Genomic DNA, 20,791 nt, shown 5'->3' on the forward strand with positions numbered 1-20,791 from the left:
ACAAGTTACTTAATTTTAAAGATTAGATAGCTCTTAATATAAAAAGAAACCAACGTCTTACAAATGAAATTAGGCCATCTAGTGGCAGAAAAATGACCAACACAAATCAATATCATACTTACTATGTAGCCTACAGTACATCTTTTTAATTTTAACTCAATTTTATTATTTATGAAATTACTATATCTTTAAATAAAAGATGCAGCCATATTTCAATTAGTTTAACCTTTTTTTCCACTTTTATGTTAACAAGAGTAAGAAAACTATAAAACGAAAACTATAAAAAATAAAAAATAAAAAAATTAAAAATTTACATTTAGAACAGATATAAAATTTGCAAAAACACACAAAAACTGACATTCAAGCAGGTTTGTGATGTTTCTATATCAACTGAACTTAATGCCGGACTACTCTGAGTGACTGCTTTATGGTTAAAAAGTTGTCATGTGTGTCTCTTTAATCGGTGACGGGAGAGCAACTGGGAGTCATTAACTTTAATTGACAGCAGTTGATTAGGAGGCAATTACATTAAATCTGTAATAATTATCTCAGTGAGGGCAGGAATAAAATATGGAGTCATGCTGAGTGATTCTAAAGCGGCAATCTCTAATTAAACCTCATTACGGTCACCTTAAGACTATGTTTAAAGTATACTTGAGGCCTAATTATCCAAATGTGACATTTAATGTGTGACAGCTGAAATGGAGACTTTCGTGATGAGGACATTTTGCTCCCACTCTACTTGAACGGTTCAGTTTTGAATTATTGTTGTTGAAAGTTGAGATTTTTTATTTTATTTTTTTATATTGAACCAATGTCATGCGAGACATCAGCATGTCACATGAGACTTGTGGCTCAGTTTGCTGGTTTGAGTGACGTACCATCACGAACGCCACAGATGATTTAAGTCCACGCTAATTCACATGGCGCTTTTGTCACCGCTAATACCCGATTAGCTAGCAAATCAAGGCCCTTGGCTTCCTCATTAAAAGTGACATTTGCGGCGAATTATAGATTGTGCACGCGTGACCTCGCAAGCAGGAGATCGAGGTCGTTCTTCACTTGATCTTGTAGCTCCTCTGATCAGCGCAACGATAGCGTTAGCTCAGATCACAGAACACTCTTGAGAGCTTGTTCCCGTCCAATCTTATTCTATCCTTCGAAGATGACCGACAAGACATAAACGCTTTCAATCTCTTAACTCGACATCACTTAGGTACTTTTACTGTACATTTTCCGTCAGGGCGGAGTCGGTGTACCTATGTATTATTGAGTTGACGAAGGTCGATGGGACATCATATAAATAATTAAACGTTGGTATTTGAGCTGCAGACATGACCCGCTGTCTCGGTGGTGGCTGTCAAAAGGTTCAATCGACACGCAGATGACTCGTGCGCTTCACCAGGCAATCATTTGGCTTTGACATGAAGCTGCGAGTGCGCGTTGAAAGATGCTGCCACTCTGCTTCTGCTGCACTCCAATCACATATTCACTGAGCTGAGAGGACGAACCGCAGCATAAACTCAATGCAAATGTCACCGCCAAAAGTAGAAAAGTAAGTGATAAAGAGTCTTCTGGATTGTGTTTTTTTTTTTGTTACTTCTTTGACATCTTTCCAACGCCTACAAACCAATGTTTTCAATGGGAACTGTAAGAGAGTGATCATGAAATTGTGGTTGATGTCTAAACGTGAGATTTTTGTAATGATAAAAGTCAAATGAGTGCCTTGGATCAAATAAAAGGTTTAACTGACCCTAAACATAACTTTGATCCTCACCTTAAAGAGGAAGTCAATCTTATAGATTTCCCTTTTAAAGACCACACGCCATTAAAGGGATACTTGACTCATTGGGCCATTTTCAACGGTAAGAAGATAATATTTTGTCTATAATTAATGTGATAACTTCATTGTTTTTTTAATGAACAATTAATACCTTTAAAAACAAATGTTGCCACTTGCTGCTGAGGAAACAGGTAATGACCAATCATGGCTCAGTTTACTGACCAAACCCAGAAAAGAGGTGAGCCGTGATTGGTTGCTACCTATTTCCTCAGGACGTCATCTTCAGTCGACAGCAAGTGGAAATGTTTTTGGTGAGCTAACAAATACACGCACGCACGCACATACATATACAAAAAAAAAAAGTATATATATATTTAAAATAATAATAATAATAATAAATAAATAAATAATAATAATAAAGAGCAATGATGATGCCATTTCCGAATGAACAATACTGAGCTCTTTAAAAAAAAAAGAAAAAAAAGCAAGTGGAAAATGTGTTTTAAAAGGTATTAATTGTTCATGAAAAAGAATAAAGTTATCAAATTATTTCTGGACAAAATATTAACTTTTTACTGTGAAGTATCCCTTTAAAAAAAATTATATATATTTTTTTTTTTTTACAATATCCCTACCTCAACCCCTGACCACTGTCCCTGAAAACATCTATTGCCCGCAGGCTTTTGTTCGTGTATCTCATTAAAAAATCTTCAATAAGAGCATATTGAATTAATTAATCAAGACTGGGTGACGCAAATTAAAGTATTCGTCAATTACATTAACAATCACATCAGACTGATGAAGCTATCTATGGATGACTGATGAAGCATTTCTAAGAATAACTTTTTCTTTTCTTTTTTTTACAGCACCAAACTCCATTTTAGGCATGCTTAAGAAGTCACTGAATGTGCGTGCCAAACCGTGACTGTTCTTCAGACTAGCAAGAAGCATCCACAAAATTAAATAAAGCTATAAAAAACACATTAGTGTCAGAAAATGTCTAAGGCTGGTGTCACAAAAGATATACTTCAAACTCAAACTACAAATGTACTTCGTAAGACTTGTGGTCAAAAAAAAACATCAGCATGTGACCCTGTGGTCATAAATGGTTACATCGATATACAGTTAAGTGCATGTTTGACTGCAGTAAAATGTGGTCAGCTCTGAGGCCATCACAAACTCCCTCACGTGTTTTAAAAATATGGCCAGGTGTATGTAATATTTATTTTAGTCGAAGAGCATCTATTTGCCAGCAAGTGAGGGAGAAGCGAGTCATGAGCGATTTCCACACATCCCCAATGTTCTCATGCAGAACAACCTAATGAGTCAGACGCTTCAGATAATATGAGCTGCATATGTTCCCTCTTATACACTCCTCCACATATGGTGGTAAATTCCCCAGAGTGCAACGTCAACTGTTCATCCGCTCTGGTTTTATGTAAGTGTTAATATATGGATAAGTAGACACTTTATGGAGGGATGTAAAACTTTGCACGTTGCGTATGCATATAGGAAGAGGATGGATATGATGCTGATGGGCCGTAATTGCAGTTTGAGATGAGGACGTGGTGAACTGCAGACAGAGGATTGAAAACTGGTATTTAATTAATTAAGCGGATATCATGATCATGTGTCATTAAGTAAATTATTCTCTGCGATTAATTACAGTGAAGAATTAAAGAATTATTAGTGTTTCATTACATGATTTTTAGGCACACATTAATCACATACTGTATGTCCCTAAATTCATTGAATGATCTCTTTAGTTAAGATTGGGACTTTTTTTTTTTTTTTAGTGCATGATTCCCTGAGTAATTGCTTGACTTGATGCCATCAAGTTAATTGCACGGAAATCAACACTTCATATTTTTAAACTGTACCACAGCAAATGATAAACACTCAATATGATGTAGTACCTAGATTGACCTGGGAGAGGCAGCATGGTGCACAGAGCAGCCAAACTAGTATTGGTAGAAGAAAAACAAGAAGCTAGGCTAACTGTTAGCTTGTCTGGTAACTACACTGCAGTTCGACTTGTGTTGTGTTGACGGTGACTGCAAATTGACTGTTAACTTAAAGAAAGTTTGTTTCCTGCAATATTGCAGCGGTTAACAGTTTTTTTTTTACACATGACAGTTAAAGTGGAAGTCAACCTTAAACATTTCTTGACAATACAGTCTTCCCTGTTTTCCGGATTAGGTTCCCAAAAATGCACGCAATAAATTAAATCTGCAAAGTAGTTAGCTTTATGTAAATTGTATGTAATAAATAAATAATAATAATAATAATAAATGTACATTAATTATAAATGTTTAAGGCTCTAAAACCCCTCACCACACAGTTGATATACTTTTCTCATCAAGGCATTTATATTTTCTCACATTACTCTCTTGTTTATTAAACATTCTCAATGTTCAAACCTTCATAAATTTGATCAAATAGATACATGCAAAACTGCGCACACAAAAAAATCTGCGAAACAGCAAGGCCGCGAAAAGTAAACCGCATTATAGCAAGGGAACACTGTAATATGTTATATATGTGACCTCACCAGTCTCAACATGACATTCTGATTAATATTACATTTGTGGGAAATGAGTTATGAAGCAAAATCCAGCCGTTTTTATCAATTTCAGGGGGCGGACATTTTGCCACTTGCTGTCGACTGAAAATGACATCAATGTTGCTCAGGTCTCAGGTAACAACCAATCACAGCTCAGCTTCAGAAAACAGGAGAGCTGTGATTGGTTGTTGCCTGAGACCTGAGCTCAGTTTATGAAAACAGGTCAAATGAGATTTTATGATTGTGACTCTTTGAACATCCATCCATACGTTCTCTCCGCAGTGCTTATTCAGATGTATTAAATTTCCATTTCCTTTTTTTTTTTTTTTAGTGCTTTAAAAAAACTGCATGGCCGTGATATATATATATATATATATATATATATATATATACAGTATATAAGTGACTTCAAGCACTTGAGTGCTAATGTTCTGTCTATACCGACACATTGTGTGGTTCCCCTTTCACCAATTGTAATCTGAACATTCAGAAACTTGACTTTGCAGTGTCGTTTTAATAAAGCTAATCCATCTCTTCGGTCTCTTATTCCCGTCTGGAAGTATAGTTGATTGTGTTTCCAGTCTGTCTTTAATCTTCCAGCAACAAGAAGCGAGATGAGAGATGAGACCCCCCCCCCCCCCAACCCCCTCTTTTCTCTATAAATCTTTGGAGACAATGTCTTAGCCCTCAGCCTAATCCCCACCAACCTGTGTGTCAGTGCGCCGCTCCTCACTACGTCAGCCACCATTCAAGTGTGCCGGGGCACCCGCGGCGGTCCACATCTCGTTTCACGGCTCCCTGGGCCTCTCTGCCTGACGGGCTGCCGCTCTAGCGCTGATGAGAATTACTACATGAGATTACAGCTACTATTAACTGAGGCTGACAGCTGAGGTGGCGCCGAGCAAGATCATTACACAACCCTGCAGAGAAAAGGATGACATGGCGGCGTGGATTTAATAATAATAATAAAAAAAAAATCCCTCAGAAAGGCTTAGGTTACATTTCAAAGGGACTCCTTTAAACATTTCAAGTGATTTTGACATGGCTTTATAAATCAAGCTGAGGGGTATTAGATATGACTTCAAGAACAAAAAGTAATGACTCGCCAGGTCTGCATGACACTATTGCGACCATTTCCAGCTCTTTGGTCATCAACTCCCTTCTGTCGTGATATAAAAATAAAAAAATAAAAAAGCTAAAGAAAAAAGCAAAGCACATGGAGGTTTTCTTCCCAATTGTAAACAAATGGTAACAAAACATACGCTACAAGAGGGCGATGAGTTCCGATGAACAGTAATGAACATTTTCCATAATTGACTGACTAATGAAGATCCTTGCCGCAAAATTCTCCGAGGTCATGTTATCAAGAGACCGCCGAGCTTATGTATGCACACGGAGACACTGCAGGAGAGTTAATTAAAACCCTGTGATCTATAGGCCTTGCTTTGAGACGAACCATTGATTATTTCCGCAGTGTACATGAGACGGCATCCCTTCAGATTTCGCAATCCTCTCCAGAACGCCTTCCTCACGCTTGTTTTCCACTCAGCGCCGCCACACTGTTGACATTTACCGTCGGCGTGTTCTTCAAATGAGTCTTGGAATCATCTGCTATTATCTCCCGAGATGGAGCTCCCTGCCGTGCTGTTGGGCAGCAAGTGCCATTTATTTGTGCAATCATTCTTCATTATCAAGCAGCTTGTGTGCATTCGATTGCAGTTTTTTATTTATTTTTTTCCCACGACGTGTGATGCATGCACAGCATCGTGTTTTGACCATACCCAATCAAGACGTAATAAGCACATGGCTATATAATCGAAATCAGATTCCCTTCTGCCATGAGAGTGCTGCGGGAAATAAAAAAAAATTACCCCGGCATGAGAGAAGACCCTGCAACAACAGTTACCTGGTCAATTGCGAAGTGCAGTTAGCTAAGCCTACATCCCAAATATGCATCTTCCCTTTGGATTGTAGAGCGCCTCGTTGTTTGTGTGCCACATTAAGCAGAGAAATACTGAAGAGCAGAAAGTTGTTTTGATGGGTTTTTTTCCCGCAAGTCCGATTTTACAACTGTATTTACAGCATGTGCTGGGGTGGCTGCTTTAGGGCACCTCGTTGTCATGACGATTTGGTGGGATATATTCCAGCCACTGGAGGGTTTTAGCGGATATTATTATTTTTTTTTAGTAGAGGTATTTCATTTATACTTGAAGCTCATTCAGTGTACACACGTTCAGCATTTGAGAGTGGAGACAGAGGCTTGATTTTTTTATGATTTTGAAGCCTTATTTTATATACTTAGCGATATTTTTTATTCATTCAAATTTGCAGGGGTTGACAACCCTCTACTGTGTGGTGTGTCGGATTTAGAAGACATTTATTTTCACTTTATGGTTTTATAAAAAGGTGACAGCTTGACAGATTGATTTTCCTTCCAATGTTTCCCGTGCACTAATCAGAAGTCAACCAACGTCCCACAATGAATTGTGTTTATTTTGACATCCTCCGTTTACCACTCCCAGAGTTGTGATCCCGCGTTTAAATCCTGTCAGCAAGTGTGTCCCTACAAGCGGGAGCTCCCGTGCTATTTGCCAAACGGCTCATCAGGAGCAATTAGGGGCTTCGTGTCTGTCTAAAGGACGCGTCCACTCAGCCTAAGGGGGAAGCGGATCGAAACGGTAACCTTCCATTTTGCTGTTGATCAACAGACTGAAAAATGCAACCAAAACAAAAAAAAGAATGTTGATGATGATGATGCGGGTATAAAAAAATATATATTTTAAAATTAAATGTGACCTATTCGCCCGGAGGTCAAGTCGAAAACCGTAACAGGAGGCGGAGAGGGCGTACAGATGGTTATGCAAATGATGTTTGTATTATTCATGCGAGCAGTAAATGCAGTGTTTTCTTCTCATGTCTTCTTAGTTTCGCACCTTGTATTCAACTGCAGCAGGGAACAGACAGACATAGCAGAAAAGAGACAAGTACTGTTCCACGTACGAACAAGTTGACGATCGACAAGCAACTTCTTTTTTTTTTTTCAAATAATGTCAACAGTGACAGATATGTCACAGTCTGTCCGCTGCTGCTCATCGTCTCACGGGAGACTTCGCCGCAGTCGGTCAGTCTCACACTTTAATGTCAACTCAACAAGTTAGCTCGCTGAAACAATAAAGTAACATTGCTACTAAACTGCCATATTTTTGAAAGTTGTCCTTTTAAATGTTCAGATACAAATTAGTCTCAACTGTGAACGTAATCAAGTAAATTGTTAGTTATCATATATAAAATATATATATATATATATATATATATATATATATATATCTGTAGCGAGCTCTTCTGCACTTTATCTTTATTGATATGAAACATTGGGGCTAATTAACATAATAACAAATTTGTGTGTGGTGACGTCATGCGCCACCAACCACAATGCTGCATTAGCTTCACTTGACTTTGTCCGCAAATGGAGATTTTCTTGCAGTTTCTTATAAACGTACTTTGCGCACATCAATACCCTGCACGTACTCCAGCGAGTCAGTTTAGCTTCCGCAATGTCAAAGGAGACGCACAAACGCCCGTATATAAAACTGCGCTCGTCTACAAAAAAATGGGCCGAGGGAATGGTGAAGTTGGGCTACATTCAAATCTAGCTAGCAGTTTTTAAAATGGAAACTCCCCCTATAATAAACTGCATAGTATGTCATTTTTATGTTAGCATCTGCTACCGTTACAGTGTTATCACACAAAAAAGGCAAAGACAATCCAAATGGTTTAGTTTTGTTAACTATGCGGAAAACTTTGTGGTATTTTCAGGTCATAGTATTGAAGCTTTCCTTCTTGCTGGTTAGCTTTTATCCGTTTATCTGAAAAGTAATTGTGGGGTTTTTTTTAATCAATAATAGACGAGTTTCTTTTCACATCACACTCAAAAAGCTGTTATACTAAAACCTCAAGGAAAGCAAAGTGGTATTGTCAGATTATTGAAAGTTTGCTTCTTTATACTTTACTTTTTTTCCATCAAAAAAGGGCAATGACACCCAAATTATCATTTTTTAAATATGTTCCATGTACAAGTGTGGTCGTACTAACACTTTTTTTTGCTGTGAAATTCCACATAATACTAAAGCTATTATATTCCATTCTCAAGGTAAGCAAAGCGTTAGACGTTTTCAAACTTGCTGCTACTTGACTTGATCTTATGAAGGTTTCACAATGTGGGACAAATGAATGCCAATGAACTAACAAAAATCATCCGTGGACCTTGAAAGTACAGAACATTCTGCTTATTCACATTGTTTGTGAGTTTTCTCATTGTCGCTTACACATTTTCATCAGAGGTTGTTTGTATGCTGTGGTAAAATCCATGCGCATGCAGAGTGCACATTAAACACCTCAAATCGTTTTTCAGCAAAACTAATCTCCCGAACAAGCTACAGGTTGCAAACCTGAGGGCAGACAACAGCGCAGCCGAAACTAATAGGTATTGAGAGCAGGACAGAAAGGAGAAACAGCTCCAAAACTCAAGCAACCGAGAAAATAAAAAAAATTTGACAGAGAAACACGCAAGCATAAACATAAAGCCGGGATATGTCACTGTTCAGCTGAAGTGGGTTCAATTATATTACATTAGCCGAGTAACATTATGGATCTGGCTTGAGTCTTCTTCCTAATAGATTGGAATAAACCCAGGGAACAGTTTGGAGAACGTCCTTATAATTATTATTTTTTTAATCCAATATGCACAAAGCATAGTTGATGAAAGCATGCTCGGATGCGTTCGAGTCGTTATCTCAGGCAGAAATGGAACAGAATGAAAATATACAGTCAGTACATCGCAAAACGCTAAGGTTTAATCCGTTCATAACACTTCTTCCAAAAGTAATTAACTGATGACAGTGTAAGCTGTGATCCGTTTCAATACATTTTGAATTTCCTGAAGGTTTTTATATCAATTGATATTTCACTATGACAGGGTGGACATTTTTGGGTAATGTTAGCATTTGATGAGCATATCATGGCTCTTCACTTAGCAAGATGATGCCATTAATAAGATGTGATCGGTTTCAATATATTTTGAATGTCTGAAAGGTTTTTATATCAATTGATATTTCACTATGACAGGATGGACAATTTTGGGTAATGTTAGCATTTTATGAGCATGTCATGGCTCTTCACTTAGCAACATGATGCCATTAATAAGCTGTGATCGGTTTCAATACGTTTTGAATATTTAAAAAGGTTCTTATGTCAATTAATATTTCACTATGACAGGGTGGACATTTTTGGTTAATGCTAGCATTTTATGAGCATATCATGACTTTTCACTTAGCAAAATGATGCCATTAATAAGCTGTGATCTATTTTAATACATTTTGAATTTCCAAAAGTCGTTTTGGGTTTTAGATCAATTGATATTTCACTATGACAGGGTGGACATTTCTAGCATTTTATGAGCACATCATGGCTCATCACTTAGCAACTTGATTCCATTAATAAGCTGTGATCAGTTTTGAACTAGTTTTGAATTTCTGAAAGTTTAATTTATTTTTAATTATTATTTTTAGATCAATTGATATTTCCCTATAACAGGGTGGACATGTTAAGATTGACAATACAACACAACAACATCGACAACTAAAACACAGATTTAAGTCATTGTCCTCACTTTGTTATGCCAAGGTCTTGCATGAGTCAGTGGCATTCCGACTTTCAAGGTTCCACTGACCCGGTTAGCACATCAACAGCTTTTCCACTGATGGGTTTAGTTCCTCATTTACATACTCATCAATCTTAATGCAGGTGGGAGTGAAGGTTAAACATATGTGCACGTATGTTCACTTTCACCTCTACCACAGAGGTGACACCGTTTTGGGAGAAAGTGATGAGATGTCCACTTTTCTAATTTGTGTTCTAATTCTGCTCCACACGTTGGCCAACACTGGACCTGAAATCAGCCAAATGAATTGCTCCTTTGATTCCCCGTAATGAAGTCACTATCAACATGGTGATAATGGAGATTGCATGAGTCGTTCAGGGATTGTCACACAGCGAGTTCAAGGGGTTTATGAGCTGCTTGATATACTGTATGGCTGAATGCGTCCATATACAGTAGGGGGACACAGTTACAGAGAAGTCAGCCTAATTGGACTGATATACTGCTGCGGGGATTATGTAGGGAACAGTGAAAGTCGAGCTCTTTAGGACGTGGTCGTTTTCAGAGTTGGGGATAACAAATTCACGGGGAGTGATTAAAGTTTCGGCGATCCCAGAAGCAGCCGGGAATCTACGGCCAGCGGCAAAATGGCGCCACGTCTAAAAATACGGAGCAGCTGATGAGGACGAGCGGGTCCTGCGGGACGGATCCCTCACAGTCTTGGCAAGCGTGCAAATGTTGGTCCTAGATACAAACAAGAAAAGGAAAGCTGCTGACTGGAGGGCGAAGATGCCGGCCAAATTATCTGAATTATCTAACATACCTTCTGTGAGGTGCTTGCGTAACCTAAACACAAATCACAAAAAAGTCCCCGAAACACTTGCTAGTGAAGTTTACAAATACATCAAATTCGTGTGGTTAAAATTGGAGTTTCCTGGCTTTTAACTGAATCTCATAATCTCCCACAGATGTCAATTTGCCAATGAACGTGATCGGCATTGTGATGGAGGAGCAGAGGCAGCGCTGCATGGTGGCCACCCTACATCAAAGTGAAAGTTTTGATACAGTGCCTATGACTTTCCTTCCATTTTCACGTGAATGCAGTACTCTTAGATCCCTTAATACTCTGTCACAATTCTTACATCATTCAAAAATCTTTACTTTTACGCCATAGGAAGCAATAGCGACATTGCCGAGAAGTCATTGTTTGTCATACTATCCACAATCATAATTTGTTTAAATAAAATGCATACATAGCCAGAACCATCCCCAACATGTTTACAATACAAGTAGCAACAAATTCATGTTTAAAAAAAAATAAAAACTGAATAGTACGATATTTGTGTCATTATGATTTTTTAGATATGATTTGAATGGGCCATCAATCGGAGTTTGCAAAATGGTGTCGGCCCACAGTGACATTTGGTCACTCTGATTGGCTGTTAGCTTGCAAATCCGTGCATGTCATAGAAGTACACTATGTGATTACTTACATATATATAATTTTTACATAGACGTGTACTTATCCTCTGCAAAGAACGACTAATAGTACCACAAATTACTCGGTAGTTGTGACCATCTACTTTGCATGCATACATTTATATAAATGCCCCTTGGTGAAAGAAGGAATTAAAGCATGAAATCGTGATATTGATGATTGTTACAAAGTACAACAAAAGTGGTGAGTGCTATTATTTTTAAAACAATTTCACTCCTACCCCTCTCCCAAATCATAAGAAATATAAAAATGAAAATATAAATGTAACATGAACATTGTCGTTACTCCCAGTTCCCTGGTGCAGTTCGATAATTGTGAGAAAGAGATCTGACCTTGATCTAATCGGACAAAAGAAGGAACCAAGTTACTGACGTCATTGCAGATAAACTGACTGAAGATGTCTTTGTTAGCATGTCGTCTGACAGATCAACATCTTTTCAGTACAATTTGCATTTCCCTTAACGTGCACTCAGCAATTTTTTTTGTGTACTGAAACCAACAAACTCTCCTGTTTTTATATTTCCAATGCAAACAAATTTGTGGTTAGCATGCCTACCTTACAGTTCTGAGATTCCGGATTCAAATCTCAACTCTAGCCTTCCTGTGTGGCGTTTCCACATTCTCATGCTTCTGTTTCTCTCTGGCTTCCTCCCACATTCTTAAAAAAACAAAAAAAACATGCATGCTAGGTTTAGTGAAGACTAAATTGTTCCGCCGACACAATCATTATAATATGACATGGGAATTAATCAGCATGTTTTAGAAACAAGGTCAGACATGGAGCTGACTGCTTAGCACAAATGGAGCCGCGCAAGCTGTCAAGTCCTACATCATAAAGTAATCAATAGTGAGGCTGCGATCGCGCGGGGTGGACGATGCTCGTACCGTAAGGTCCGAAGAGTTGTGCTCTGCCCAAATAAACGTTGATCAGGGAAGGTGACTCTTGAGGGGAAAATGACATTACGCTGCATTGGCGCTGGTTCTAGAGCAATCATGACAGCGAGAGGAGTACGAGAACCAGCAGCCTGAGACAAACCGTCAAGGGCAACACTAACAAGTGACTAACAAGCCAGAGCAGCACTGAATTGAATACCCTCAATGGTGCTTTTGAAAAGTGCTGGTTCGGTACCTTTCTTTGACTGGGATTGAAATCATTAATTCTGTAAAAGAGCGTAGATTCTTCATTTTAAGAGAACTTTAATCAAATGATCATAGAAGCGTGTCCAGGGAAAGTCAACTTCAAAATGTTGCTTACAATAATACATTATATCCTAGTCTAAACACGGCATTCTGTTTAATATTGCATTTGTGGATTATGAGCTAAGTAGGAAAATCCACTCATTTTTATCCATCTCAGGGGGCGGCCATTTTGCCTTTTACTGTCATCACAGTTGCTCAGGGCTCAGGTAACAACCAATCACAGCTCAGCTTCAGAAAAAAGGTGTTGAATGTAAATGTGGTGTGAAAAATGTTCGTACATATTTGGCGTTATCCCACTTTATGATGAAATGAGCTACTTGAGCTGTATACCATGTTTGTCTGGTACATTAACTCTTTTACCGCCAAAAAACGTTTAATGACGTTTACTAAAATCCAAATGAATGCTGCCAAAAACGTTAATTGACGTTTACTGCGGGGGGGGGGGGGGTCACAATGGGCAGTGGAAGTTGTTGCGCAGCGCTGCCTACTCAATGGACTTGTGAAATCACAAACACCCGCTAACTATGGCCAGCAGATGGCAGCATTGTATCTCTTTTCAACGTTCTGCCGGTGTATGCAATTGCAATGAAACATGGCGGATCTTAGGAAATTGAACGTTTTCAAGGATAACCTGAATGATCAAAGCCTTTGTCACATTAAATCTAATTCACAGAGCCTCACTAAATAAGAAATATTAGTGTCAAAGTCACTGTTGTGCAGAAAATGTATATTTTCACAAAAAGCCAATTTTTTTCTTTGCTTTTCAATTTTCACTCAAATTACCTATTTTCAAATGGTGATTACTAAAGAACGGAATAAGGTAGAAACATACTTTTTTTTTAATTAGAGGATGGAACGCTATCTTTCATTTGGTACACAACATGTTTGTGTAGTTAAAGTACACAATATTTTGTTTGCCTTGAAAGATGTGGATAACATGTGTCAGTAGAAGAGTTAATTAAGACTTTAAATAACTTTTTCTGATAGATTAGTTTCACAGCCTCATCGATTTTCAGTTTCCCCAGCAAGTCATCACCGCGCCCACCTTTGCACAAAGTCAGAATATTAATGTGTAACCTTGTCTGTTATGATCGTCTGGCCAAATGCAAAAACATCAGCAGGAGGCGGTTAAATAAAAAAAGTACAACTAATCTCAACTGGGGGCGGGGGGGGGGGGGGGGCAACAATAAAAGACTAGAGCAGCACTAATGAAACCAACTTTTAACATTCAGACACAAGACAGAGACACAAGGGAATAGAAGCAAAATAAAAGTAGTAAAACTATTTAATGTGAACAATAAAAGGGAGATTTTAAGAAGCTAAACAACTTCAAGCAGAGTCGTGGCCAGTAAAAGGAGTAGCCACCTCAGGGATCCGGCTTTTGTTGTGGATCAGGATTCTGGCTCTCAATAACGGATGTATAGGAAACAGTTACAGTGGCAGGTGAATTGGGGGGGAAAGTGCTGCTTTTATTGACAGGCTGTCAGGCAGCCTTTAAGTGGAAAGATTGAAGGAAGCAGAGAAGAGAGAAAATCATCGAGTGGAACAAAGCGGCCTCCCCAAAATAATGGAAAAAAGAAATGCAGTGGTCGATTGAATGAGTGGAAAAACACAAAGTTCTTCCCTTTACCTTTGTTTGTCTATGACTTGCATTTTGAGATTCAACTGCTCGGTTAAACGCAATTTGATTTATGTTGGACTGTGGAACACTTTCAAGCAAAATCTTCTCGCAGCGAAATCCTAACAGGCAATTTGCAGATTAAGGAAATCGTATTGGAACAATACTCCATAATGGACTTGAGCTGCATGCCGCCGGTGGGGTGACACCCCCATTATACAGACAAGTGAAGCAAATCGCAGGGCTGTGTCAGCTTGATAACGCTGCTTGGAGGTATAGAACTGCCACATCATTAAGTTGTGATTTGATTACGTTTCCTGTCGAAGATTTTGTTTTTCTTTTCCGCCCACTGCCACCCTTTGATATTTTTCTAGACTATGATTTATGGCATATTTTCAATACTGAGGCAATCGATCATGAATTTTTGATATCATAGATAATAACTTGCGGTCTAGAGAGAGAAGATTTTTGTATCGGAAAAATAGAATTTTGGATTATAATACAGAAAGGGTTGCTGAATGGGCCTCGTGTTGGTGTGAAGTCACTATGACGACGGTATCCTGTTTCAACGAAATGTTGATTGTGTACCATTTCAACCGATACAACAACTTTGAAAAAACAGCTAATCCTCAGAAGTGACATAGTGTGGTGTGTGTGTTTTTTTTATATCTAAAAGGAGGTTCTATAACATTGAATGCATCAATCGTAACAAGACCAGTGTAGTGTATTACAATTTCTACAGATGTGAGATTTCATTTGTTTTTGTTATTTATGAAGTAAATTAGGAACTGATCACTGAACTGCTTTAGACTTGGGGCGAGAACACAAGCATGATTCCAACGAGTCATTTAAAGGTTGTCTGAGTTACGCAGGTGACAAGAAGTCTGCAGGGTGCATACAGGAAAACAATCTAACCGGGAGGTAAACATTTGTTGACAAGAGGTTAAAACAATGCTAGATATACAAATAGCATGAACGTACGGGTTCTTGAACTTCTTGAAGCTACACCCTAAAAACAGTTGGATCAAAAATGGACTGACCAATTTATGGGTCAATTTGAGCCAACTTTCTGGGTTGTTTTATACAAAATGACCCAATTTTTGACCCAGGTAAAAGATTTGACCAATATTTATGAGCGGTTTTACATTAAAAGACCTATTTGTTGACTCAAAGTTGGGTCAAATAGACCCAAGTAGAGGATCGGCCCATTTTTTTTTACCCATAGTTGGGTTATTTTGGACCCAACTGTTTTTAGAGTGTACACAAATAGGATTGATGGGTGAAGGTTCTGGTGTGTGAGCGGGTGCTTTTGCATATTCATTAAGACGTTAGCGATTAATTCTCCAGCCCTATAAGTAGCCAAGCAGAAAAGGGTTGAAAGTCTCCGCCATTTTGGATTTCCTTAGATAGAATCTTGTTATCAAAATAAAACTGGATCAATTTAAAAAAAAAAAAGCTGTGTCCTACGTTTTACCCATTATTCTCCATTTTTATCCTGATAGCCTCTGAAATTTTCAAGATGATTCCACCTCAAAACGAATGACGGGAAACTTTGATCCGTCACTGTAAATGGTAAATCCATCAATGACAGAATGCCCATTTTGCTGACAAATAACAAATATTACAATTGAATTGAAGATTGACGATTACAATGTGGCTCAGCTTGAAATATTGACGAATGATGGACGCTCAAAATTCAATGACGTGTCCACCTCTGGCACATACGCGTTATTGCTTTCAAATTTTGAGGGGATGGAAGAGTGGAGAAAATGCTCAAATTCGGCTCAATGACTGCTACGCGTGTAACCCGCTTTACTCGCGTCTTGCTGCAACATATTCTATATTCATACAACACCTTCCAGGTTGCTACGCAGATGGTCATCAAGTGCAACACTTGAGCTGAAATGCAAAAACTTGGAAGCCGATCCCCACTTAGAGAGAATGCGTTGGAGACGTGTAACGCTACTTTGTATTTTCAAGCATAGTTGTGTCCAAATGCAATTTCACATTTCCCACCGCGGCAGACCTGAGATCGAAGACAGCGCTCGCCTCACCCAAATGATAAGAGGAGAAACAAAGGCTATAAGCTTGAGATTTATCAAAACCGCCCACATTGTAAGCATGCTGTATTAAAGGCTTTACGAAGCACAAGTGCCTCTGCATGCATGCAGCCAGTCATGGCAGTGTGTACAGTATGCTTGAGTGCATGTGTTTATTTTATTTCTGGTGGCCAGCCAACACATTTATATCGGCTCTCCTGCTTCAAAGGCTATTAAGTCCCTCTGAGCGTAGCTATTCATCATTTTGTACGATTTCCACGGGGTGTTTTCTTTTTACTTTTTAATCAAGGGTCGGATCCGGCGCTGAGGGGATAATTCAGCCGTGAAACGAGGCCCCGACGTCCCAAACTAACAATGCGCATCCCTAACAGAATCAGCTGCCGCTAACAAATGAGCTTGACGAGCGCATCATGAGGAGAGGCAACAGGGAAGTGAGCAAAAGGATAGAAAAGAGAAGAAGGAACCAGGAGAGACACCACTAATCATTGATCGCACTCCCCTTCCAGTGGAATACGTCCAGCGGGAAATGCATATTCATGGCAATCTGCTATAACATTTACATTTCGATTTCAAACTAATACCAAGAAGCGATGCTAGCTTAATTATTAATTGACATTTTACTAAGACAAGTTCTGGAAATGCAAACTGCCTGATAACAGCACAGACTAGAGGTGTTGCACTTTCCTGGCGGCGGTCCGTTGAATAGGGTGACCATATTTTGATCCCCCCCCCCCCCCCCCCCCAAAAAAGAACACTCGGCCTGGCCTCAAGATACTTAAATGATGCTCAAAGTTTACTCAATAATGCCATACATTACAACTATTTGTAACGTATGCCTCCCCTGAGATTCACAATTTTTTTAGAAAAACTTGCTGATTGTAAGGAAAAAAAAAAACTATTCCCAAGTGTGAGGTTGAAGAACTCCTTAAATTTTGAGCTGTCAAACGATTAAATTGTTAAATCAGATTAATCATATCGTAGAATTTTGATCAATCGCTTAATTATACAGGCTTTTTATCAAAATTTTTAGCCCACTAAATTTGAAGAGCAAATAAAGAGATAGTAATTGCTTTAGAAGAGATTAACTATACCATATTAAGGATTCACACTTTGAAGAGGCACTGCAAGAAACTTGGCCTTTTTGTAAGGAAAAAATACCATTATTAAGTGTCAAATTTGCCATTTTATAATGTTGCCAATATTTCCGATTTTTCTCATAAATTTGAGGTTTTTTTCCCCACTATATAATGTCACAAATATTAGATTTTTTTCCTAGTAAATTTGTGTTTTTTTTCTCAGAATATTACCATCCACCCCCCAAAATAATACGCTGTCGTACACAAATTAATAAAATAATGACAGACATTGTTGTTGACAATTTTTAAGAAGATTTTTTTTTTTTTATTATTGTGGGGGATCGAACCCACACTGTGACCAGAGCACTACCAAGTGAGCTACCACAGCTCAGCAGCTCATGCAAAGGTTTACAAAGTGAGGTATGTAAAAAGCTAAAATGTTCTCTTTTCATTAAATACTTTATAAATATACAGTAAATGTAATAACACACAAGAAAGCCGCCTATTTTTCTCTTACACCGCTCGCAATCGACTTGGGAGCAGTCCGTGGTCTATCATTTGTAGTAACAACAAGATGCACTCCATCTCCCATTTGTAGTGCATCGCATCAGTCAAATTCAATGAAAACGAGATATTTTCATGAATTTATAAAACCCCACCATATGCCCAGAGAGGATGTAAAAAAAATAATAATAATAATGTCCGGACAAGAGAGGACATTTGTTCACCTTACCGTTGAAGGTCTTGAATATATTTTTGGTATTCATCCACCCATTTTCTATACCGCTTATCTTATTCAGAGTCATGAGAAGCTAAAGTTGACTCAAAAGGCGGAAAGGCTCAACATCCTTTTGAGATTCAAGCTATGCTATCTTAACTTGTTAATTAAAAAAGAAAATAATGCTATTATGCTGCTAATGTGAGGGCTAGTTTCCATCCCAGAAGCTAGCAAAGTTTAGCTAAAAAGGTCACCATCAATCAATATTATTATTCCTCACCTTTAAACCTTCTAACATTTCTCATTCGGAAAGGTATCAAACGTGAGAAAGCTGTGGTAGCTGCAGGCAAAAGACAAATCAGGGCACTGCCCTGTTCATCCATCAATCCATTTTCTTTCCTTTATCCGGGTCAGGGTCAAACGGTGTTGAAGCAATCATCAAACTTTTAGGGATTCAAGTCCAATGAATTTTAGAGCATTTTCAAGCCAAAATGTTTGAACTAGCCGAGGCCAACCCGCCTAACCCGATTGAAAGCTCTCATAAGCCTTTCCGCTCCTAGAGCATTTGATTGCCACAAAACTTGTGAGTTTCTTGAACTTTGTATTGAGAACTCAAGACACTATAAATCCTTAACTCTTTTCGCTTCAAAAGCTATCGCGCCGGCTTCAGATAATTACGATAAAAAAAAATCGAGATAGCTGAGGAGTCATCTGATCTTGAAGCTGAAAAATGAAGACCAGGCCTCCAGTGAATGCTGACCATTATTTATTTTCTGAGGCAGAATTATCTCACAGGCGTAAAGCTAACAGCCGCTGAGACACTTGTACTGATTCATTGAATGATTGAGCATCAGCAAGGACTCTGAGAAGAGCAGTGAACAGCAGCTTCGCTTACTGTATCAATAAAATACTGTATATTGTCGCTGTCCTGTGAAAAACAATTTTTTTTATGTTTTGGGGATTTCTGCATTTAGTTTCATCCCATACATGTAAAAAAAATAATAATAATCATAATTAAATTTAAAATATATATATATATTTAATGGACATAAGTGTTTTTCACAGGACAGCAACGATTTCACTAAACAAATAATTTTACTGGATATTTTGAATGATTGCGCAATTTTTGTTTTAATATCAAATATGTGCCTTGTCTCACAAACACTGCTCAAGGCAGACAGACAAACAAAAGGCTGATAACTGATATTTTATTACACAATTGTACCACAACGCCGCAATTAAAATAAACAAAGAACAGTGATAAGAAGAGTGTCATGTGCTCAGTCCAGCTCTTTATACTGTTACATTTTGTTCTGTCGCACATGATATAGCAGGTGTCTTCATACAGCTACGCAAGTAAGAAAAGGTGAAAATGCCCCCACCACTGGGAGGCTCTTACGAGTATGTGTGACCCTGTAAGAGGGGTCAGTTGTGCAAATGTCTGTCAAAAAGCCATGAAAAAGGAGTACTGCATGCGATATTGCAACATCAACCCTTCTCGACACTTAGAGGGTGAGATGCTGTTAACTTTGGATAGAATATAACAGAATTTGGCATCAATGCTGTGCGAGCTCCCAAATATCCTCTGTTTTTGTTTTGTGTCCGAATGCTTCTTACAAGCTCTCATTTCCACCATGTTGTGTGCGCGTGTGCTCACTCGGTTACCGCATGCCTGACAGGAAATTAACATCCGCGGACCAGGTAAGAAAGAGATTACTGGCTTATTAAAAAGGTGTCACATTCTGCAGGTGGTGGAGTCATAAACGTGTCAGGCAGAATTGAACTGATTGTATACTTACCAGTTTCAAATATTTGTCTGCCCCACGTGTGAACTCAGGGACATTTTTGAACCACTGTTTGGATCGATATACTATTAATTATCTTTTATTGTTGTTTTTTCTGTGTCTACAATTGATGAGCCTCAAGCAAAAAAAAGAAACACAAGGAAGGGTGAGGGGGCTAATGCTCAAACTGCTTCTTAAAGGGGGGCACAGTGTGAACCTGGAAAAAAAAATCAGCACCCATTGTGCTTTTTCACATAATAAACAAATAAAGTAAAATGATTGCCTTAATTTGTGTTACTATGTATCTTTTGTTAATTTAAAGTATTACTGATTTTGATTTGTACTTCTCTACCCACCTCTGGAAGTGACGTAATGACAGTAAATGCTGGTCTAACTATTACAGAACCATATTCTTGAAGGGGTCTTGTGGACTTTTTCAAAGCATGTCCAATGAGTTTGAAATGTTCGGTTTCCCCCGTCTCACCAGCTCGAAGTTACACTCAGCTTGAACCGATGACTGCTTGAAAATACTCTGTGAAGTTAACCTCTCGCCCTTTGGAAATGGCAGCGAGATGAGGCCGGGTTTTAAGATGCCAGGCCGAGACTTCAGTCAGAGCCTGAAATGTTATCATGGGCAAATCAATTGAAAAAGGACATAAAATAAAATAGATGGTAATTGTGAAGGATGCTGCAATAAGTGTGATGCCTGAATCGCTCTTTATTTTCCTTACAATGTATTTTTTCTCCATGGATATGAAACTTCACTCCCAAAAACTCAGCAAAGTCTTTGTATGAAGAAAACTGGCAAACTCATGAGATTATTCGAAATCTACAT

General features: G+C 38.4%; 1 protein-coding gene across 1 annotated transcript in view; it reads right to left on the reverse strand.

The window, feature by feature from the left end:
* The window catches only part of htr1d (5-hydroxytryptamine (serotonin) receptor 1D, G protein-coupled), a 60,251-nt gene that overhangs the window by 35,695 nt on the left and 3,765 nt on the right, over positions 1–20,791 (reverse strand). Inside the window, exons 2-3 of the mRNA XM_086095705.1 lie at positions 12,057–12,158; positions 5,054–5,266 (exon numbers count right to left, since the gene is read on the reverse strand). The gene's annotated coding sequence lies outside the window, so the exon portion shown is untranslated. The remainder of the gene's footprint in view (positions 1–5,053; positions 5,267–12,056; positions 12,159–20,791) is intronic.

The sequence above is a fragment of the Leptonotus elevatus genome, chromosome 14, assembly GCF_054856555.1.
Source record: "Leptonotus elevatus isolate MCC_2025b chromosome 14, RoL_Lele_1.0, whole genome shotgun sequence".
Lineage (NCBI taxonomy): Eukaryota > Metazoa > Chordata > Actinopteri > Syngnathiformes > Syngnathidae > Leptonotus > Leptonotus elevatus.